The sequence below is a fragment of the Bos indicus x Bos taurus genome, chromosome 4 (genome assembly GCF_003369695.1).
Source record: "Bos indicus x Bos taurus breed Angus x Brahman F1 hybrid chromosome 4, Bos_hybrid_MaternalHap_v2.0, whole genome shotgun sequence".
Taxonomy (NCBI): domain Eukaryota; kingdom Metazoa; phylum Chordata; class Mammalia; order Artiodactyla; family Bovidae; genus Bos; species Bos indicus x Bos taurus.
Window position 1 is genome coordinate 22,849,568 of NC_040079.1, and position 24,040 is coordinate 22,873,607.

Sequence of the window (24,040 nt, forward strand, 5' to 3'; positions counted from 1 at the left end):
CAAATTAGAAAGGAAGAACTAAAACCATCTCTATGTGTAGACAACGTGGTTGACATATAGAAATCCTAAAGAATTTTTTTAAACTATTAGAGCTAATAAATTAATTCAGCAAGGCTGCAGGATGCAATATCAAAACAAAAATATCAATAGTATTTTTAGACACTAGCTATGAACAATCCAAAAAGGAAATTAACAAAACAATTCCATTTACAATAGCATCAAAAAAAGATAAAATATTTAACAATAAATTTAACCAAGGAGATGCAAGACTTAAACACTAAAAACTATAAAACTTTGCTGAAAGAAATTAAAGAAAATGTAAATAAATGGAAAGACATCCTGTGAGCATGGGTTGGAAGAATTAATATCATTAATATGTCAATACTCCCTAAAGCTATCTACACATTCAGTGCAATCCTTATGAGAGTTCCAATAGTCTTCTTGCAGCATTGGAAAACCTGATCCTAAAATTTAAATACAAGGAATTTACTGTATGGCAAGGAACCTCAAATAGCCAAGAAGAATCTTGAAAAAACTGTGGTATGATATGTGGTATATGATTGAAGTATCAACAAAATGTGCTGCTGCTGCTGCTGCTGCTAAGTCTCTTCAGTTGTGTCTGACTCTGTGCGACCCCATAGACAGCAGCCCACCAGGCTCCTCTGTCCCTGGGAGTCTCCAGGCAAGAATACTGGAGTGGGTTACCATTTCCTTCTCTAATAACAAAATGTGACATATCAACATCCAATGGAATATTATTCAACCATAAATGGAAATGAAATACTAATGCATGCTACATCATTGATGAAACTTGAAAACAATATACTAAGTGAAAGAAGTCAGACACAAAAGTCTGCACAGTGTATGATTCCATTTATAAAAAAAAAAAATTACCTAGATTAAAGGATTTCATACAAACAGAAAGCAGATGCGTGATTCGCGGGGGTTGAGAGGTGGGAATGGAGAACGACTGCTTTATAGACACAGGGGTCCTTGTGATTCACTCCCAGCCCTTCACCTGTTTGTTAGATTATCTTAGTGTGTGCATGCTCAGTTGTCTCCGACTCTTTGCAACCCCATGAGCTGTAGTGCACCAGGCTCCTCTGTCCATGGGATTTTCCAGGCAAGCATGCTGGAGTGAGTTGGCATTTCCTCCTCCAAGGGATCTTCCCAGCCCAGGAATCAAACCAGAGTCTCCAGTGTCTTCTTACTGGCAGGCAGATTCTTTACCACTGCACCACCAGAGATGCAGACTGTCTTAGGTGAGTTACTTAATCTTTCTGGGCATGACTTTCCTTATCAATAAAGCATATGATGATAGAACTTCCATTAGACAATTATAGTAAAACTGTGACATATACATGATCAGCACTTCATAAATAGTACATGAACCATGAACTTCCAGATGTTCAAGCTGGATTTAGAAAAGGCAGAGGCATCAGAGATCAAAATGCCAACATCTGTTGTATCATCGAAAAAGCAAGAGAGTTCCAGAAAAACGTCTATTTCTGCTTTATTGACTATGCCAAAGCCTTTGACTGTGTCAGTCAGTTTAGTTCAGTCGCTCCATCGTGTCCGACTCTTTGCAACCCCGTGGACTGCAGCACGCCAGGCCTCCCTGTCCGTCACCAACTGCCGGAGTTTATTCAAACTCACGTCCATCAAATCAGTGATGGCATCCAGCCATCTCATCCTCTGTCGTCCCCTTCTCCCCCGACCTTGAATCTTTCCCAGCATCAGGGTCGTTTCATACGAGCCAGTTCTTCCCATCAGGTAGCCAAAGTATTGGAGTTTCAGATTCAGCACCAGTCCTTCCAATGAATTCAGGACTGATTTCCTTTAGGATGGACTGGTTGGATCTCCTTGCAGTCCAAGGGACGGACTCTCAAGAGTCTTCTCCAACACCACAGTTCAAAAGCATCAATTCTTCAGTGCTCAGCTTTCTTTATAGTCCAACTCTCACATCCATACATGACCACTGGAAAAACCATAGCTTTGAGAAGATGAAGCTTTGTTGACAAGTAATGTCTCTGCTTTTCAATATGCTGTCTAGGTTGGTCATAACCTTCCTTACAAGGAGTAAGTGTCTTTTAATTTCATAGCTGCAATCACCATCTGCAGTGACTTTGGAGCCCAGAAAAATAAAGTCAGCCACTGTTTCCACTGTTTCCCCATGTATTTGCCATGAAGTGATGGGACCGGATGCCATGACTGTGTAGATCACAATAAACTGTGGAAAATTCTGAAAGGGATGGGAATACCAGACCTCCTGACCTGCCTCTTGAGAAATCTGTATGCAGGTCAGGAAGCAACAGTTAGAACTGGACATGGAACAACAGACTGGTTCCAAATAGGAAAAGGAGTATGTCAAGGCTGTATATCGTCACCATGCTTATTTAACTTATATGCAGAGTACATCATGAGAAATGCTGGGCTGGAAGAAGCACAAGCTGGAATCAAGATTGCCGGGAGAAATATCAATAACCTCAGATATGCAGATGACACCACCCTTAGGGCAGAAAGTAAAGAAGAACTAAAGAGCCTCTTGATGAAAGTAAAAGAGGAGAGTGAAAAAGTTGGTTTAAAACTCAACATTCAGAAAATGAAGATCATGGCATCTGGTCCCATCACTTCATGGCAAATAGATGGGGAAACAGTGGAAACAGTGACAGACTTTATTCTGGGGGGCTCCAAAATCACTGCAGATGGTGACTGCAGCCATGAAATTAAAAGACACTTACTCCTTGGAAGGAAAGTTATGACCAAACTAGACAGCATATTAAAAAGTAGAGACATTACTTTGCCAACAAAGATCCACCTAGTCAAGGCTATGGTTTTTCCAGTAGTCAAGTATGGATGTGAGAGTTGGACTATAAAGAACGCTGAGTGCTGAAGAATTGATGCTTTTGAACTGTGGTGTTGGAGAACACTTTTGACAGTCCCTTGGACTGCAAGGAGATCCAACCAGTCCATCCTAAAAGAAATCAGTCCTGAATATTCATTGGAAGGACTGATGCTGAAGCTGAAATTCCAGTACTTTGGTTACCTGATGTGAAGAACTGACTCATTTGAAAAGACCCTGATGCTGGGAAAGATTGAAGACAGGAGGAGAAGGGGATGACAGAGGATGAGATGGTTGGATGGCATCACGGACTCAATGGACATGAGTTTGAGTAAACACTGGGAGTTGGTGATGGATAGGGAGGCGTGGTATACCGCAGTCCACGGGGTCGCAAAGAGTTGGACACAACTGAGCGACTGAACTGAACTGGGTATTACAAAGTTGTTTTGAGGAGCAAGAAAAATGGAATTTTTCATTATTTTTAACACTTTACTGTGTTTTCCAAATTTTATCTGAATAGGCATTGCTTCTATAAGCAGAACTTATAAGGAAGAATTTGGAACAAAAAAAGAGCAAGAATTGGGTAAGCATCAAAAATGATGGGCTACTTTTGTCACACTGTTTCCAATGTTTCCCCATCTATTTCCCATGATGTGATGGGACCAGATGCCATGATCTTCGTTTTCTGAATGCTGAGCTTTAAGCCAACTTTTTTGCTCTCCACTTTCACTTTCATCAAGAGGCTTTTTAGTTCCTCTTCACTTTCTGCCATAAGGGTGGTGTCATCTGCATATCTCAGGTTATTGATATTTCTCCCGGCAATCTTGATTCCAGCTTGTATTTCTTCCAGTCCAGCATTTCTCAGGATGTACTCTGCATAGAAGTTAAATAAGCAGGGTGACAATATACAGCCTTGACGTACTCCTTTTCCTATTTGGAACCAGTCTGTTGTTCCATGTCCAGTTCTAACTGTTGCTTCCTGACCTGCATACAGATTTCTCAAGAGGTAGGTCAGGTGGTCTGGTATTCCCATCTTTTAGAATTTTCCACAGTTTATTGTGATCCACACAGTCAAAGGCTTTGGCATAGTCAATAAAGCAGAAATAGATGTTTTTCTGGAACTCTGTTGCTTTTTCCATGATCCAGCAGATGTTGGCAATTTGATCTTTGGTTCCTCTGCCTTTTCTAAAACCAGCTTGAACATCTGGAAGTTCACGGTTCACATATTGCTGAAGCCTGGCTTGGAGAATTTTGACCATTACTTTACTAGCATGTGAGATGAGTGAAATTGTGCGGTAGTTTGAGCATTCTTTGGCATTGCCTTTCTTTGGGATTGGAATGAAAACTGACCTTTTCCAGTCCTGTGGCCACTGCTGAGTTTTCCAAATTTGCTGGCATATTGAGTGCAGCACTTTCACAGCATCATCTTCCAGGATTTGAAATAGCTCAGCTGGAATTCCATCACCTCCACTAGCTTTGTTCGTAGTGATGCTTTCTAAGGCCCACTTGACTTGACATTCCAGGATGTCTGGCTCTAGATGAGCGATCATACCATCGTGATTATCTGGGTCATGAAGATCTTTTTTGTAGAGTTCTTCTGTGTATTCTTGCCACCTCTTCTTAATATCTTCTGCTTCTGTTAGGTCCATACCATTTCTGTCCTTTATCGAGCCCATCTTTGCATGAAATGTTCCCTTGATATCTCTAATTTTCTTGAAGAGATCTCTAGTCTTTCCCATTCTGTTGTTTCCCTCTATTTCTTTGCATTGATCGCTGAGAAAGGCTTTCTTATCTCTTCTTGCTATTCTTTGGAACTCTGCATTCAGATGCTTATATTTTTCCTTTTCTCCTTTGCTTTTCGCTTCTCTTCTTTTCACAGCTATTTGTAAGGCCTCCCCAGACAGCCATTTTGCTTTTTTGCATTTCTTTTCCATGAGGATGGTCGCCAAAGAATTGATGCTTTTGAACTGTGGTGTTGGAGAAGACTCTTGAGAGTCCCTTGCACTCCAAGGAGATCAAATCCTAAAGGAGATCAGTCCTGAGTATTTATTGGAAGGACTGACGTTGAAGCTGAAACTCCGATACTTTGGCCACCTGATGCAAAAGACCCTGATGCTGGGAAAGATTGAAGGTGGGAGGAGATGGGGACGACAGAGGGTGAGATGTTTGGATGGCATCACCAACTCAATGGACATGACTTTGAGGAAACTCAGGGAGATAGTGATGGACAGAGACACCTGGTGTGCTGCAGTCCACAGGGTCGCAAAGAATCTGATATTACTGAGGGACTGAAGTGAACTGAACTTGAAAGAAGAGGATGTCATGCTGTGTTGTGACTGACTGCCTTTAATGCTGAAAGAGACTACCTGAAGAGTATCATCACTAACCTAATTTCTAAAGAGAATACATACACCTCTGTAAGACTAAGGTCATATGGGTAAACTTATGTATGTCATAGAATATTTGCAAAAAATAAATTTTAAATATGTATTTAGGTAACATAAACATTGGAAGGAAAGTTATGACCAACCTCGATAGCATATTGAAAAGCAGAGACATTACTTTGCCAACAAAGGTCCGTCTAGTCAAGGCTATGGTTTTTCCTGTGGTCATGTATGGATGTGAGAGTTGGACTGTAAAGAAGGCTGAGTGCTGAAGAATTGATGCTTTTGAACTGTGGTGTTGGAGAAGACTCTTGAGAGTCCCTTGGACTGCAAGGAGATCCAATCAGTCCATTCTGAAGGAGATCAGTCCTGGGATTTCTTTGGAAGGAATGATGCTAAAGCTGAAACTCCAGTACTTTGGCTACCTCATGCGAAGAGTTGACTCATTGGGAAAGACTCTGATGCTGGGAGGGATTGGGGGCAGGAGGAGAAGGGGATGACAGAGGATGAGATGGCTGGATGGCATCACTGACTCGATGGACATGAGTTTGGGTGAACTCCGGGAGTTGGTGATGGACAGGGAGGCCTGGTGTGCTGGGATTCATGGGGTCGCAAAGAGTCGGACACGACCGAGCAACTGAACTGAACTGAACTTTCGTCACACACTGCAAATGCAATTACATGATAATTAAATCAACACACCCCAATTAAACCTTCATTCAATACATTGTTTTCACAGGAAACCTTTGTACCATTGTACTTTTCATCTTCAGGTGACAACCACACCCTTTCTCATTTCTTCTATCCTAGGTGATCTAAACTAATTCTAAACTTGCACTAAACTCTTAACATGGGGAAAAATTTAGGGGAAGGCACAGTGCGTCTGCTCATTTGTAACATTCAACCTTCGATGCAAATTTCCAAACTCACCAGGCTACTTGGACCAACTAAGGCTATGAACATCAAAGTGATTTGATGGCATGGTAAAGAATCCTCCTGCAATACAGGAGATGCAGAAAATCTGGTGTTAGATTCCTGGGTTGGGAAGATCGCCTAGAGGAGGAAATGGCAACCCACTCCAGTATTCTTGCCTGAAAGATCTCATGGACAGAGGGCTACAGTCCATGGGATCACAAAGAGTCGGACACGACTGAGCACCCACATGCAAGCAGGGGATTGATGATAGACTTCTCTGTGTGGAGGGGCTGACATGCTATACAGGAAAAGAAATGACCGTAAACCACAGCATTAATGCCCAAAGAACAAGAGCATATATGTTGCAGATGTTTCCATGGGAAATAAGCAAGGAAGGCCAGGTTCCTACAGTGGTCTTCATGGTCTTCATAGGTGGGTTATAAGTAAACTTGACCTCCCCCACCCGCCCAAAAAAAGAGTACAGACTTAAAACACCTACGGAGGAGGTGAAGGGCCTTGCAGAACATGTTAAGGTACAATACAAAGTGGAGACATGCATCCTATGTTAAATGATTAATTTGAGTAAAACAAAGAATTCACAGAGAAAAAGTGGAGTCACGGGTGAAAAAATACATGGAGATCCGCTCAGAAAGGACCTTGAACCCCACGGCCAGGCATCAGATATGTTTGTGCAGTGAAGGTGAGAGGCAGTGTATGCTCAGGTCTTGTTTTATGCTGTCTATTATATTGTAAACCAGAGCAGACTGTTTCTTATTATTACATTTGTAAATATACCCAGAGGCTCTTAAAGCCACAGGAACATCCAATTAAATTAAAAAGCTTTGACCTCTTTGGATGAGAGGCTCTATATAAATCCAAGGTATTGATATTCTTATTATGGTGGATAAATGAAATGTGTGAGTGAGGCTAGCTCAGCAGCAGAATGGTTTCCCTGAGATTCATAAAAAAAGTAATAATAATGCCAGACCTGAGTCTGTGCAGGACACCCAGCACAGATCCAAGGGATTTTAAAAAAAAGTGTCTCATAATATTAGCCATGTGGGCAGAACTCCAAAAAAGGAGCTATTTCATGCCCCCATCAACATTGCCTGCTCACCCAAGATATAAAAAAAGTGCTTTAGGCATGGCTGAGTAAATCAAGGCAGAGCACATAGATTATAAACTGAAGGCAAAAGTCAATGATGCTTTCAGCATGAAAGAAGGAACTATTTTATTTATACAGGATTGGAATTTTATATCAGCTTTTTCAATTACTTTGGTTTAAATAAATCTTACATAAATATGAGCTTAGATTAAGATATACACATATGGTATTCTGTTTGAAGGAAAAGAGTATAAGTAGATCACAGTAGGCCATGTCTCTCCCTGGTTGATTTTGTTTTTCGTATTCTCCATACCTGGTTTAGCCTGTGTTGTCTGATTCAGAATTGTGGTTTAATTCAAGTTGCATTTAATTTTCTGACTGTTTTAGGAAATTGACCCAAAATGATATTTTAAAAATTTAATTTGATTTTTGATATTTTATTTAATTAATAAATGGGTATGCAGGGTCTTAGTTCTCCAAGCAGGGTAGAAGTTGTGCCCCCTGTAGTGGAAGCTTGGACTCTTAACCACTGAACCACCGGGGAAGTCCTAGTATTTTTAATTATAAAGGACAACCTTGTTGAAAGAGGAGTGACTTTGTTTCTGTGGGATACAGCCTGAAGGCTTATAGCTAAGGCAGCAAGTACCCACCAGCTTCTCTCTAGATTCTATCAATCAAGAAACACCAAATGCATAGGATGTTGCAGGCACCACGTGAGCCAGATACCTTTGGCTGGGTGTCCCCTGAAGATTTCCAATCAACACCACCAACTGAACTTATTTTTCCTTCTTTCTATCCTTGGCTTCTCCTGTGTTTCCTGTTTCAATAAATGGCTCAAAAAAAAAAAAAAAATCTTGGCTAAAAAGATAACCTGCTGCAGAATGGGAAAAAAATATTTTCAAATCCTATATATCTGACAGGTGTTTAGTATCCAGAAAATATAAAAAGTTTTTACTGCTCAGCCACAAAAAGGCAAATAAATAATCCAATGTTTTTAGTGAGCAAACTATCTGAATAGACGTTTTTCCAAAGGAGATATACAAATGGCCACACTCTCACAGGAAAAGATGCTCAACAAAATTAGTCATTAAGGAAATGCAAACAAAGACACCATGAGATACCACTTCACAACCACTAGGGTGGCTATAATTTAAAATATTTTAAAACAGGAAAATACGAAGTATTGGCAGGTGTGTGCAGGAATGGAACCCTGGTGAGAATAGAACCTGTGAGAATATAAAATGGTGCAGCTGCTTGGTGTAACAGTTTGATGGTTCCTCCAAAATTTAAATATAAAACGTTTAAATGTTCTGGACCTAAAGAGTGCCACGTACCCTGTGAATCTACTGAATGGCACCAAACTGTACACATTAAAATGGTTAATCTACTATTATAAATGTTACCCAAAAAGATATCTATATCTATCCTAGAGAGAAAGAGAGAGGAGACACATCACAGTAGAATTCTTTAAGTCTTCTTTCATCTAATCACCAAGTTCTACCAGTCTGACCTGCACAATGTTTCTTAAATGTGTCCCCTTCTCAGCATTCCCACTCCCACTCAGTTGACTGGGTCTTTATCATCTCTCCTGTCAACTGTTTCGATAGCTTCCCACTTGCTCTCCCCTCTTACACCACCTCCATTCCAATCTACTTACCACACTAGTCAAAATCTGTCAGTTCAGATTCATTGTACACAGCATTTGTGACCCTTGCTGATATTAAACAGTTATAACACTTAGAACTGGACATGGAACAACAGATTGGTTCCAAATAGGAAAAGAAGTACGTCAAGGCTGTATATTGTCACCCTGCTTATTTAACTTATATGCAGAGTACATCATGAGAAACGCTGGGCTGGAGGAAGTACAAGCTGGAATCAGGATTGCCAGGAGAAACATCAATAACCTCAGATATGCAGATGACACCACCCTTATGGCAGAAAGTGAAGAGGAACTCAAAAGCCTCTTGATGAAGGTGAAAGAGGAGAGTGAAAAAATTGGTTTAAAGCTAACATTCAGAAAACGAAGATCGTGGCATCCGGTCCCATCACTTCACGGGAAATAGATGGGGAAACAATGGAAACAGTGTCAGACTTTATTTTTTTGGGCACCAAAATCAGTGCAGGTGGTGATTGCAGCCATGAAATTAAAAGACGCTTACTCCTTGGAAGGAAAGTTATGACCAACCTAGATAGCATATTCAAAAGCAGAGACATTACTTTGCCAACAAAGGTCCGTCTAATCAAGGCTATGGTTTTTCCAGTGTCATGTATGGATGTGAGAGATGGACTATGAAGAAAGCTGAGCGCCGAAGAATTCATGCTTTTGAACTGTGGTGTTGGAGGAGACTCTTGAGAGTCCCTTGGACTGCAAGGAGATCCAACCAGTCCATTCTGAAGGAGATCAGCCCTGGGATTTCTTTGGAAGGAATGATACTAAAGCTGAAACTCCAGTACTTTGGCCACCTCATTCGAAGAGTTGACTCATTGGAAAAGACTCTGATGCTGGGAGGGATTGGGGACAGGACAAGAAGGGGACGACAGAGGATGAGATAGCTGGATGGGATCACCAACTCGATGGACGTGAGTCTGAGTGAACTCCAGGAGTTGGTGATGGACAGGGAGGCCTGGCGTGCTGCGATTCATGGGGTCGCAAAGAGTCGGACACGACTGAGCGACTGATCTGATCTGAACTGAAAGTAGTTGCCAGGAGGAGAACTTTGAAATGGAAGCTGAACTGAACTGAACTGAAGAGGTTTTGTTTATCAACAAATGACTTAGGCATCGAACTTTGCACTATGGATTATATGCACTATATCAAATAATTATGCACCATATCAAATCTATCACTCTATGAGTAGAAATTAAGGCTTTGTGTCATTTTCATATGTTGTAGTATTTCTTCAAATAAATCTCTCCTCTAAACAAACAAAAAAAGCAGGAATCTGATCCTTCTATTCCCACATGAAAAACCTCTAAGGTTTCCCATTGTGCAAAACATGATTCTTCATATTGTTTACTAGAAATCCAGTTCTAAAGTGCCTTTCCAGCTTCCTTGTTAATTACTCCCTGTTGTATCCGACTCTCTAGCCATGACCCAAATATGCCAGGACCACCAGGGAACTCCTACCAGGTATTCTTAAATTTCTCTTTTCCTACCTATTTTTACTCAGCCTAAAATGTCTTGGAGCCTGGATACCACATCTGTGAAAATGTGGTTACCTAGCTCCAGGTTTGTTGAGATACTCAGTGACTCAAGTGGTAAAGAATCTGCCTGCAATGCAGAAGACTGAGTTTGATCCCTAGGTCAGGAAGATCCCCTGGAGAAGGGAATGGCTACCCACTCCAGTATTCTTGCCTGGAGAATTCCATGGACAGAGGAGCCTGATGGACTATAGTCCATGGGGTCACAAAAAATCAGACACAACCAAGCAACTAACACTTTCACACTTTGAAAGATAGTAAGCCATGCTTGTAAGGAAGCTCAGCCTACAGTTATTTTTAAGAAAAAATGTTTTTCAATTCACCTGGTTAAAATTCTGCTTATTTTTTTAGCCTTGTGCAATAACTTTATTATTGACTTTATCTGAAAAATCTTGATAGAAAATTGTGGTTTGGTTTATCAACTCTCAGCAGGCTGTTCCTGAGCTCTAAGAAAGCTTCCCTTCTTCTGAACTACTCAGTCTTTCTTCTGGACAAGTGACATTTTGGGAATGCTCTACCTCTTCTTTTTAACATTTTTTTCTTAGGCTTCTTCTCATCCACTGGATTCTCTCATATTGCAGGGTGAACTTTCTTATGCTTTTCCTCCATCATGTCTGCAGTTACATTGTTCTCTACGTATTGAGAGGACTGTTTCTTGTAAGCATCCTCATCTTCTTCATTCAGGTAACACATATAATTTGCAGTATTCTGCCCCATGATGTGTTTTTAGTGTCCCTCAGCACTGAATTCTTTGCTTTCTGAATCATAACCAGGGAACCACATGGCACTATGAGGGATAGACAAGCCTCCATCGACAGCTCCCTTTCGGGCCCCCCAAACTTTTTTTCCAGTAGTAGTCCTGGCAAACCAGTCAATCCTGAAGGAGATCAACCCTGAATGTTCTTTGGAAGGACTGATGCTGAAGATGAAGCTCCAATAGTTTGGCCACCTGATGCAGAGTCAACTCTTTGGAAAAGACACTGATGTAGGGAAAGACTGAGCAGAAGGAGAAGGGGGTAGCAGAGAATCAGGTGGTTAGATAGCATCACCAACTCAACGGACATGAATTTGAGCAAACTCCAGGAAACAGCGGAGGACTCAAGAGCCTGGTGTGCTTCAGTCCACGGGGTTGCAAAGAGTCAGACATGACTTAGCAACTGAACAACAGCGATCCTGGCAAGCTCTGCATCCAAATAACACATGAAGACACCAGACTGACCATCAGTGTTTTCCACATTGTATTCATCTCTAGCCATCTCGACATGGCCTTCATAAATTCTGTCCATACCAAACCTATTAAGAAGCCTGCTGGCCAGCAGCAAGCCACTACAATATGCTGCGGCATCATTTGTCAGGTCAGCCTTCACACCACACTTTGGGAGTTCGTGAGCATAAACCGCACCAGCTGTCATATCTCCTTCTATATGGGTGTAAGCAATCTGACAAATGATATCCCTGTTGCTTACATGAACTATCATTCTATATTTGGGTGTATGATACTTATTTTTATCTTGGATTACAAATCGTTTCTGAGCAGAGCAGTCAGTTTTGCCCTCTCTCCGTCTTATGAATTTAACTTGGTATCTCTTGAAGTATGGCTTCCTAGGTGGGTCAATGGTAAAGAATCTCCCTGCCAATGCAGGAGATGTGAGTTCGATCCCTGGGTTGGGAAGATTCCCTGGAGAAGGAAATGGCAGCCCACTCTAGTATTCTTACCTGGAAAATCCCATGGACAGAGAAGCCTGGCGGGCTATAGTCCATGTGGTTGCAAAGAGTTGGACCCAAATGAGTGACTGAGCACACTCTTGGTGGTTGTGGTGGTTTAGTCGCTAAGTCGTGTCTGACTCTTGCGACCCCATAGACTGTAGCCTGCCAGGCTCCTCTGTCCGTGGGATTTTCCAGGAAAGAATACTGGAGTGGGTTGCTATTTCCATCTCCAGGGGATCTTCCTGACCCAGGAACTGAACCCAGGTCTCCTGCACCTCAGGCAGATTCTTTACCCACTGAGCTATGAGGGAAGCCCAAGCACAGTCTTGAAGTAGGCCTTATGCCTGACAACTTTGATAAACCCCATCCTGCAAGTCAGAGCACCAACTCTGTGGCTTGCCACGAAGCTGCAGAATTAGCACAGCTCTGGGGGTGGGGTGGAGGTCAGTTCAGTTCAGTTCAGTTGCTCAGTCGTGTCTGACTCTTTGCGACCCCATGAATCTCGCAGCACACCAGGCCTCCCTGTCCATCACCAACTCCCAGAGTTCACCCAAACTCATGTCCACTGAGTCGGTGATGCCATCCAGCCATCTCATCCTCTGTCGTCCCCTTCTCGTCCTGCCCCCAATTCCTCCCAGCATCAGAGTCTTTTCCAATGAGTCAACTCTTCGCATGAGGTGGCCAAAGTACTGGAGTTTCAGCTTTAGCATCATTCCTTCCAAAGAAATCCCAGGGCTGATCTCCTTCACAATGGACTGGTTGGATCTCCTTGCAATCCAAGGGACTCTCAAGAGTCTCCTCCAACACCACAGTTCAAAAGCATCAGTTCTTTGGCTCTCATCCATATATGACCACCGGAAAAACCATAGCCTTGACTAGATTGACCTTTGTTGGCAAAGTAATATCTCTGCTTTTGAATATGCTATCTAGGTTGGTCATAACTTTCCTTCCAAGCAGTAAGTGTCTTTTCATTTCATGGCTGCAATCACCGTCTGCAGTGATTTTAGAGTCCCCAAAAATAAAGTCTGACACTGTTTCTGCTGTTTCCCCATCTATTCAGGGGGTAGCAAATTCTGCTTACATTTTAAGGCCAAAGGTTATTGTTGAAATCTGGCCTCAGTACACAGGTAATGGTTTAAAGCTTAGAGACAGAGTTCTGGGTGAAGTAGAAAGAAACACTTTATGGCTTTGTCAGGCAAAGGGGGCCATAGTGGACTGATGCCCCTAAGACTGTGTGTTCCACCCCAGAATGTGTAGTGAGGAGTCTTCCAGTGCTGAAGGTGTATGATCAGTTTGTAGACATTCTTCTGATTGTTGGTGCTGAGGTAATTGGAAATCAACATCAACCTTCTGGTTCCAACCAATCTGGGGTCCATGTGCTTGTGGGCAGCATACAGGTAACTTCTTCTACTTGGTGAGTGTCTGCAAGGCAGCTCAGAGGACATGGCTTAGAATATTATCTACAGTCCTTGAGGAAGAACTAAAGGTCCTTGACTTTGCTTAATGGCTAAATATTATTATTTGGTCTTGCCTGACTATTTTCCTTTCTTTCTGCATTTTCTTATTTCTCTGATTAAGTTTATCCTTTGATTAAAATTTTTTTGCAGACAAAAGGCAGGTGGGGGACATGGGTGGGGGGTCTATTCTGAGAAGGCCACCTAGGGTCCAGCTCCATTACAAGGTCAGCAGCTCGACTGAGCACTTAGGCTCAACACATGTGCACACCACAGCTGCCTTAATTCTTGGTTAGTAGCAGTTATGACAAGAGAACATAATGGTTCCAGAGGATGTGCTTGTTCCCTTTAGTCTTGTTCACTTGTTTGAATTCATTTTCATACACTCAGTGGCTACCACAGAGCAGGGACTCCATATTTGTTGAACTGAAGCCTCTTCTCTACTATATTATATGATGAGGCTGAGGCTAAATCTTACAAAAATACTTGATTTTAAGGGAAATTACACCAGAGAGGCTGGTAAAAGTCACTGCAGTCATCAAACTAATAACAAGTGATTCAAACACAGTATTTTCTTTAGCAATTTTAAAAAGACTTCACCATTTAGTTGAATTCATTCAAACTTAAGTTACCTTTGGGGAGCAATTGCACTCATCTCACACGCTAGTAAAGTAATGCTCAAAATTCTCCAAGCCAGACTTCAGCAATACGTGAACCATGAACTTCCAGATGTTCAAGCTGGTTTTAGAAAAGGCAGAGGAACCAGAGACCAAATTGCCAACATCCACTGGATCCTGGAAAAAGCAAGAGAGTTCCAGAAAAACATCTATTTCTGCTGTATTGACTATGCCAAAGCCTTTGACTGTGTGGATCCCAATAAACTATGGAAAATTCTGAAAGAGATGGGAATACCAGACCACCTGACCTGCCTCTTGAGAAACCTATATGCAGGTCAGGAAGCAACAGTTAGAACTGGACATGGAACAACAGACTGCTTCCAAATAGGAAAAGGAGTACGTCAAGGCTGTATATTGTCACCCGGCTTACTTAAGTTCTGTGCAGAGTACATCCTGAGAAACGCTGGGCTGGAAGAAGCACAAGCTAGAATCAAGGTTGCCAGGAGAAATATCAGTCACCTCAGATATGCAGATGACACCACTCTTGTGGCAGAAAGTGAAGAGGAACTAAAAAGCCTCTTGATGAAGGTGAAAGAGGAGAGTGAAAAAGTTGGCTTAAAACTCAACATTCAGAAAACGAAGATCATGGCATCTGGTCCCATCACTTCATGGGAAATAGATGTGGAAACAGTGTCAGACTTTATTTTGGGGGGCTCCAAAATCACTGCAGATGGTGACTGCAGCCATGAAATTAAAAGACACCTGCTCCTTGGAAGAAAAGTTATGACCAACCTAGATAGCATATTAAAAAGCAGAGACATTACTTTGCCAACAAAGGTCCATCTAGTCAAGGCTATGGTTTTTCCAGTGGTCATGTATGGATGTGAGAGTTGCACTGTGAATAAAGCTGAGCACCGAAGAATTCATGCTTTTGAGCTGTGGCATTGGAGAAGACTCTTGAGAGTCCCTTGGACTGCAAGGAGATCCAACCAGTCCATTGTGAAGGAGATCAGCCCTGGGATTTCTTTGGAAGGAATGATGCTAAAGCTGAAACTCCAGTACTTTGGCCACCTCATTCGAAGAGTTGACTCATTGGAAAAGACTCTGATGCTGGGAGGGATTGGGGGCAGGAGGAGAAGGGGATGACAGAGGATGAGATGGCTGGATGGCATCACTGACTCGATGGACGTGAGTCTGAGTGAACTCCAGGAGTTGGTGATGGACAGGGAGGCCTGGCGTGCTGCGATTCATGGGGTCGCAGAGTCGAACACGACTGAGCGACTGAACTGAACTGAACAAAAGTAGAAACATTTTGATAGATTTATAGATTGTAATATCATCTTAATATGTAAAATCAGATGGAACATTAAAACAGAATCAGCACTACCATTTCATATCTGAAATTTTTCATACTGTCTGGAGTAAAATTTTCTAATGCACTATTTAAATTTTTCACATGTATAAGTAAAACTGTAAATAATACAAAAATCCATGTGCTTGTTCTGCAAAAATGCTTAGAGATGTTTATTGTAGAATGATGCAATTACACAAAATATAAAAGCATTTGAATTACTATTTAATTACTTATCTGATGCTCTTTTCTGTCCTTATATGACTCAGTAGCAATTTAGGAAACAAAGCAAACTTATACCAGTCAGTTACGTATTAATAGTGATGCTGTCCATTCTAAGATTTCAAGTACAGGTTTCCTCAATGTCCACAGTTAGAGGGTTCTGATGGCACACAGAGCGTGGGCGGCTGCAACAGCGCACATAGTGCGGGCGGCTGAGATGGTGCACATGCGCGGCCTAGAGGAGCTACCCCACATCCGAGGCTAGGGGCAGAAGCTGGGAGGACCCCGTGCCCAAGAGGTGGCGGCCAAGAGGAGTTACCCCACGTCCGAGGTCAGGGGCAGCGGCCGAGAGTGCCAGGCTGCAACGGTGCAGGAATGGCAGCAAGGAGCTACCGTGCATCCGAGGTCAGGGGCGGCAGCGGAGAGTGCCAGGCTGCTATAGCGCAGGAGCAGTGGAGAGGAGCTACCCCCCTGCCAGAGGCCAGGGTGGGAGACCGGGAGGAGCAACCCCAGGTCCAAGGAGCGGTGACTGCGTGGGTGCAGGAGGGCCTAGAGGAGCCATTCCACGTTCAAGGTCAGGAGGGGTGGCGGTGAGGAGACACCCCTTGTCTAAGGTAAGGAGCAGCGGCAGCGCTTTGCTGGAGCAGCCGTGAAGAGATACCCCACACCCAAGGTAAGAGAAACCCAAGTAAGAGGGTAGGTGTTGCAAGAGGGCATCAGAGGGCAGACACATTGAAACCATAGTCACAGAAAACTAGTCAATCTAATCACACTAGGACCACAGCCTTGGCTAACTCAATGAAATTAAGCCACGCCCATGGGGCCACCCAAGATGGGCGGGTCATGGTGGAGAGGTCTGACAAAATATGGTCCACTGGAGAAGGGCATGGCAAACCACTTCAGTATTCTTGCCTTGAGAACCCCATGAACAGTATGAAAAGGCAAAATGATAGGATACTAAAAGAGGAACTCCCCAGGTCAGTAGGTGCCCAATATGCTACTGGAGATCAGTGGAGAAATAACTCCAGAAAGAATGAAGGGATGGAGCCAAAGCAAAAACAATACCCAGCTGTGGATGTGACTGGTGATAGAAGCAAGGTCCGATGTTATAAAAAGCAATATTGCATAGGAACCTGGAATGTCAGGTCCATGAATCAAGGCAAATTGGAAGTGGTCAAACAAGAGATGGCAAGCATGAACATTGACATTCTAGGAATCAGCGAACTAAAATTACTGGAATGGGTGAATTTAATTCCAATGACCATTATATCTACTACTGTGGGCAGGAATCCCTTAGAAGAAATGGAGTAGCCATCATGGTCAACAAAAGAGTCTGAAATGCAGTACTTGGATGCAATCTCTAAAATGACAGAATGATCTCTGTTCATTTCCAAGGCAAACCATTCAATATCATGGTAATCCAAGTCTATGTCCCAACCAGTAACGCTGAAGAAGCTGAAGTTGAACGGTTCTTTGAAGACCTACAAGACCTTTTAGAACTAACACCCAAAAAAATGTCCTTTTCATTATAGGGGACTGGAATGCAAAAGTAGGAAGTCAAGAAACACCTGGAGTAACAGGCAAATTTGGCCTTGGAATATGGAATGAAGCAGGGCAAAGACTAATAGAGTTTTGCCAAGAAAATGCACTGGTCATAGCAAACACCCTCTTCCAACAACACAAGAGAAGACTCTACAATGGACATCCCCAGATGGTCAACACCAAAATCAGATTGATTATATTCTTTGCAGCCAAAGATGGAGAAACTCTCTACACAGCCGACAAAAACAAGACCAGGAGCTGACTGTGGCTCAGATCATGAACTCCTTATTGCCAAATTCAGACTTAAATTGAAGACAGTAGGAAAAACCACTAGACGAGTCAGGTATGACCTAAATCAAATCCCTTATGATTATACAGTGGAAGTGAGAAATAGATTTAAGGGACTAGATCTGATAGATAGAGAGCCTGATGAGCTATGGAATGAGGTTCGTGACATTGTACAGGAGACAGGGATCAAGACCATCCCATGGAAAAGAAATGCAAAAAAGCAAAATGGCTGTCTGAGGAGGCCTTACAAATAGCTGTGAAAGGAAGAGAATCAAAAAGCAAAGGAGAAAAGGAAAGATATAAGCATCTGAATGCAGAGTTCCAAAGAAGAGCAAGAAGAGATAAGAAAGCCTTCCTCAGTGATCAATGCAAAGAAATAGAGGGAAACAACAGAATGGGAAAGACTAGAGATCTCTTCAAGAAAATTAGAGATACCAAGGGAACATTTCATGCAAAGATGGGCTTGATAAAGGACAGAAATGATATGGACATAACAGAAGCAGTAGATATTAAGAAGAGGTGGCAGGAATACACAGAAGAACTGTACAAAAAAGATCTTCATGACCCAGATAATCACGATGGTGTGATCACTGACCTAGAGCCAGATATCCTGGAATGTGAAGTCAAGTGGGCCTTAGAAAGCATCACTACAAACAAAGCTAGTGGAGGTGATGGCATTCCAGTTGAGCTATTTCAAATCCTAAAAGATGATGCTGTGAAAGTGCTGCGCTCAATATGCCAGCAAATTTGGAAAACTCAGCAGTGGCCACAGGACTGGAAAAGGTCAGTTTTCATTCCAATCCCAAAGAAAGGCAATGCCAAAGAATGCTCAAACTACCACACAAAGGCACTCATCTCACATGCTAGTAAAGTAATGCTCAAAATTCTCCAAGCCAGGCTTCAGCAATACGTGAACCATGAACTTCCAGATATTCAAGCTGGTTTTAGAAAAGGCAGAGGAATCAGAGATCAAATTGCCAACATCCACTGGATCATCAAAAAAGCAAAAGAGTTCCAAGAAAACATCTACTTCTGCTTTATTGACTATGCCAAAGCCTTTGACTGTGTGGATCACAATAAGCTGTGGAAAATTCTGAAAGAGATGGGAATACCAGACCACCTGACCTGCCTCTTGAGAAATCTATATGCAGGTCAGGAAGCAACAGTTAGAACTGGACATGGAACAACAGACTGGTTCCAAATAGGAAAAGGAGTACGTCAAGGCTGTATATTGTCACCCTGCTTATTTAACTTCTATGCAGAGTACATCATGAGAAATGCTGGGCTGGAAGAAGCACAAGCTGGAATCAAGATTGCCAGGAGAAATATCAATAACCTCAGATATGCAGATGACACCACCCTTATGGCAGAAAGTGAAGAGAAACTAAAAAGCCTCTTGATGAAGGTGAAAGAGTAGAGTGAAAAAGTTGGCTTAAAGCTCAACATTCAGAAAATGAAGATCATGGCATCCGATCCCATCACTTCATGGGAAATAGATGGGGAAACAGTGGAAACAGTGTCAGACTTTATTTTGGGGGGCTCCAAAATCACTGCAGATGGTGATTTCAGCCATGAAATTAAAAGATGCTTACTCCTTGGGAGAAAGGTTATGACCAACATAGATAGCATATTGAAAGGCAGAGACATTACTTTGCCAACAAAGGTCCGTCTACTCCAGTATACGGTTTTTCCAGTGGTCATGTATGGATGTGAGAGTTGGACTGTGAAGAAAGCTGAGCACTGAAGAATTGATGCTTTTGAACTGTGGTGTTCGAGGAGACTCTTGAGAGTCCCTTGGACTGCAAGGAGATCCAACCAGTCCATTCTGAAGGAGATCAGATCTGAAGGGATTTCTTTGGAAGGAATGATGCTAAAGCTGAAACTCCAGTACTTTGGCTACCTCATGCAAAGAGTTGACTCATTGGAAAAGACTCTGATGCTGGGACGGATTGGGAGCAGGAGAAGGGGACGACAGAGGATGAGATGGCTGATGGCATCTCTGACTTGATGGACGTGAGTCTGAGTGAACTCCAGGAGTTGGTGATGGACAGGGAGGCCTGGCGTGTGCAATTCATGGGATCGCAAAGTGTCAGGCACGACTGAGCGACTGAACTGATGAAACCTTTTGTAAGTTAAACTGGCCTCAAGAGAAGCAGCAGTTACCTCTGGGAAGATCTTTTTAAGGGATGCACAAAATGAATCAAAATAAAGCACAAATGCATACAGACACAGTTCAGAGCTAAGGCAGCTTGATGCTAAGGTGCGGAGTATAATTTCTGGGGAAGGAGCTTGCCAGGGCCATTCTGCCTGCTTTGGGTCTGTGCTGCCTCTATAATGCCTTGCTGCAGAATGAACTTGGAATGCTTTTTAGTTTTTTGCCTTTTTTTTTCCCATAAAAGTGAAAATCCTCTTCAAATTTCAAAGATACTGAACATAGGTGCCAATGTAAGTCTTTCATATAAGGAAAGTGGTGTAAAGTGAACTTTTGAAAAATGAGGAATACCTGTATTAATGTCTCAAGAAATTCAATCACCCTGAAATAACATTTTCCATTGCAATGGGTTCTAGCTACAATAGCATGATCAGTTTCAGCTTTTCTGAGAGGATTTTCAACCATTCTCAGAGATTTCATTTTATTATGAAAATGCCCTTTGATATCCAGACATTGGAAAGCATCACATGGAAACCTGATTCACAGATGGGATCAATAATTTTGTATGGGTCGAACACCTGTGGAATAGAGATGACCAGGTTGAATTGGTTCACTATAAATTGATTGCTGTTGTTGTTTAGTCACTAAGTCATGTCCAACTCTTTTGTGACCCCATGGACTGTAGCCCACCAGGCTTCTTTGTTCATGGGATTTCCCAGGCAAGAACTGGAGTGGGTTGCCATTTCCTTCTCCAGGGCATCTTCCTGATCCAGTGATCAAACCTGCATCTCCTGCATTGCAGGCAGATTCTTTACCACTGAGCCACCAGGGAAGCCCCCATAATTTGATGACCTCTCCCAAATTAACAGGCTTTTATTAGTCCTGTTTAATAAAACCCTTGCAAGGGACTTCCCTGGTGGAATGGTGGTTAAGAATCTACATACCAGGCCAGATGAAGACCTTTAAAGTCCCTACGTACAGTGTGCGGCCATGTGGTATAGGAATTGAATACAGTACTAAGTGAGAAAACATTTCAAATGTAATTTTCTCAGAATTTCACTAAATTTAAAAATATGTAAGTCAATACTAAAATGTATTTTTTATTCTAAAAAAATAAAAAGTCCATCAAATGCAGGGGACACAGGTATATCCCGAGTCTAGGAACTAAGATCCCACATGCCAGGGGGCAGCTAAGACCGTGTGCCAAAACTATTGAGCCTCTGTGCTCTAGAGCCTATGTTCTGTAACAAGAGGGGCTTCCACAATGAGAAGCCTGTGAACCACAACGAGGGAGTAGCCCCTGCTTCCTACGCTAGAGAAAGCCATGCTCTGCAACCAAGACTCGGCATAACCGAAAATAGATAAATAAATGATAATAATAAACTTGAAGAGATCTCTAGTCTTTCCCATTCTATTGTTTTCCTCTATTTCTTTGCATTGATCACTGAGGAAGGCTTTCTTATCTCTCCTTGCTCTTCTTTGGAACTCTGCATTCACATGGGTATATCTTGCCCTTTCTCCTTTGCCTTTAGCGTCTCTTCTTTTGAAAGCTATTTGTAAGGCCTCCTCAGACAACCATTTTGCCTTTTTTGCATTTATTTTTCTTGGGGATGGTCTTGATCACTGCCTCCTGTACAATGCCATGAACCTCCATTCATAGTTCTTCAGGCACTCTGTCTATCAGATCTAATCCCTTGAATCTATTTGTCATTTCCACTGTATAACAGTAAGGGACTCGATTTAGGTCATACCTGAATGGTCTAGTGGCTTTCTCTACTTTCTTCAATTTAAGTCTGAATTTGGCAATAAGGAGTTCATGATTGGAGCCACGGTCAGCTCCTGGTCATCTTTTTGCTGGATGTTTAGAACTTCTCCATCTTTGGCTGCAAAGAAAATTAGAAATACCAAGGGAACATTTCTTGCAAAGATGGGCACAATAAAGGACAGAAATGGTATGGACCTAATAGAAACAGAAGATATTAAGGAGAGGTGGCAAGAATACACAGAAGAACTGTACAAAAAAAGATCTTCATGACTCAGATAACCACGATGGTGTGATTACTTAACTAGAGCCAGACATCCTGGAATGTGAAGTCAAATGGGCCTTAGGAATCATCACCATGAACAAAGCTAGTGGAGGTGATGGAATTCCAGTTGAGCTATTTCAAATCCTAAAAGATGATGCTGTGAAAGTGCTGCACTCCATATGCCAGCAAATTTGGAACACTCAGCAGTGGCCACAGGACTGGAAAAGGTCAGTTTTCATTTCAATCCCAAAGAAAGGCAATGCCAAAGAATGCACAATTGCACTCATCTCACACAGTAGCAAAGTAATGCTCAAATTCTCCAGGCCAGACTTCAGCAGTACATGAACCATCAACTTCCTAATGTTCAAGCTGGATTTAGAAAAGGCAGAAGAACCAGAGATCAAATTGCCAACATCCGCTGGATCATCGAAAAAGCAAGAGAATTCTAGAAAAATATCTACTTCTGCTTTATTGATTACGCCAAAGCCTTTGACTGTGTAGATCAGAACAAATTGTGGAAAATTCTGAAAAAAAAGATGGGAATACCAGACCACCTTACCTGCCTCCTGAGAAATCTGTGTGCAGGTCAAGAAGCAACAGTTAGAACCAGACATGGTTCCAAATCAGGAAAGGAATACATCAAGGCTGTATATTGTCACCCTGCTTATTTAACTTATATGAAGAGTACATCATGTGAAATGCAGAGATGGATGAAGCACAAGCTGGAATCAAGATTTCCAGGAGAAATATCAATAACCTCAGATACACAGATGACACCACCCTTATGGCAGAAAGTGAAGAGGAACTAAAGATCCTCTTGATGAAAGTGAAAGAGGAGAGTGAAAAAGCTGGCTTAAAACTCAACATCGAAAAAACTAAGATCATAGCATCCAGTCCCATCACTTCATGGCAAATAAATGGGGAAACAGTGGAAATAAGTGACAGACTTTATTTTTTGGGGCTCCAAAATCACTGCAGATGGTGACTGCAGCCATGCAATTAAAAGATGCTTGCTCCTTGGAAGAAAAGTTATGACCAACCTAGACAGCATATTAAAAAGCAGAGACATTACTTTGCCGACAAAGGTCCATCTAGTCAAAGCTATGGCTTTTCCAGTAGTCATGTGTGGTTGTGAGAGTTGGACTATAAAGAAAGCTGAGATCTGAAGAATTGATGCTTTTGAACTGTGGTGTTGGAGAAGACTCTGGGGAGTCCCTTGCACTGCAAGGAGATCCAACCAGTCCATCCTAAAGGAAATCAGTCCTGAATATTCATTGGAAAGACTGATGCTGAAGCTGAAACTCCAATACTTTGGTTACCTGATATGAAGAACTGACTCATTGGAAAAGAGCCTGATGCTGGGCAAGATTGAAGCCGAGAGGAAAAGGGGACAACAGAGGATGAGATGGTTGGATGGCATCACTGACTCAATGGACATCAATTTGAGCAAGCTCCAGGAGTTAGTGAAGAACAGGAAAGCGTAGCGTGCTGCAGTCCATGGGGTCCCAAAGAGTCGGACATGACTGGGCGACTGAACTGAACTGAATAATAACCTTGTAAAAAAGTCATTGTGTGTATAGAAAGAAGGGCAACATTAAAATTTACTTGTATTTATGTTATATATATTTCCAAGAGATATATGAGAACATATACACCATAACATGTAAAAAATATTCACAGCAGCATTATTCATAATATCCCCAAAGTGAAGATTACAGAAAAACACCAAGAGTGGCATGCATGAACAGTGCCACAGCCATACAAGAGAATACTCTCAAGCCATGAAAAAGAAGCCAGCTTCAGCTATACCCAACAACATGAATGGATCTCCAAAACATGATGTGGGAAAAGTCAAGACAGACACAAAAGAATGCACCTTGCTTATCATCTAATTAAAGTTCAAAAACAGACTAAATAAACTATACTAATTCAAAACAGTGATTAGCTTATAGGTAAGAGTCACCTGGAAGGGAGGGGAACTGCTAATGTTCTCCTGCTGGATTAGGTGAGGTTACGGAGAAGGAAATGGCAACCCACTCCAGTATTCTTGCCTGGAAAATTCCATGGATGGTGGAACCTGGTGGGCTACAGTCCATGGTGTCACAAAGAGTCGGACACGACTGAGCGACTTCACTTTCACTTTCACAGAGATAGTGACTTTTGTAGCCTACTTGTATTTTACTTTTATGTGCTATTTTACTAACTTTTCTGAAACTGAAAACAATGCACT

At 42.2% G+C, this 24,040-nt stretch overlaps 1 pseudogene; it reads right to left on the reverse strand.

Moving 5' to 3' along the window:
* Positions 1-10,643: 10,643 nt before the first annotated feature.
* The window catches only part of LOC113890883, a 130,035-nt pseudogene continuing 116,638 nt past the window's right edge, over positions 10,644-24,040 (reverse strand).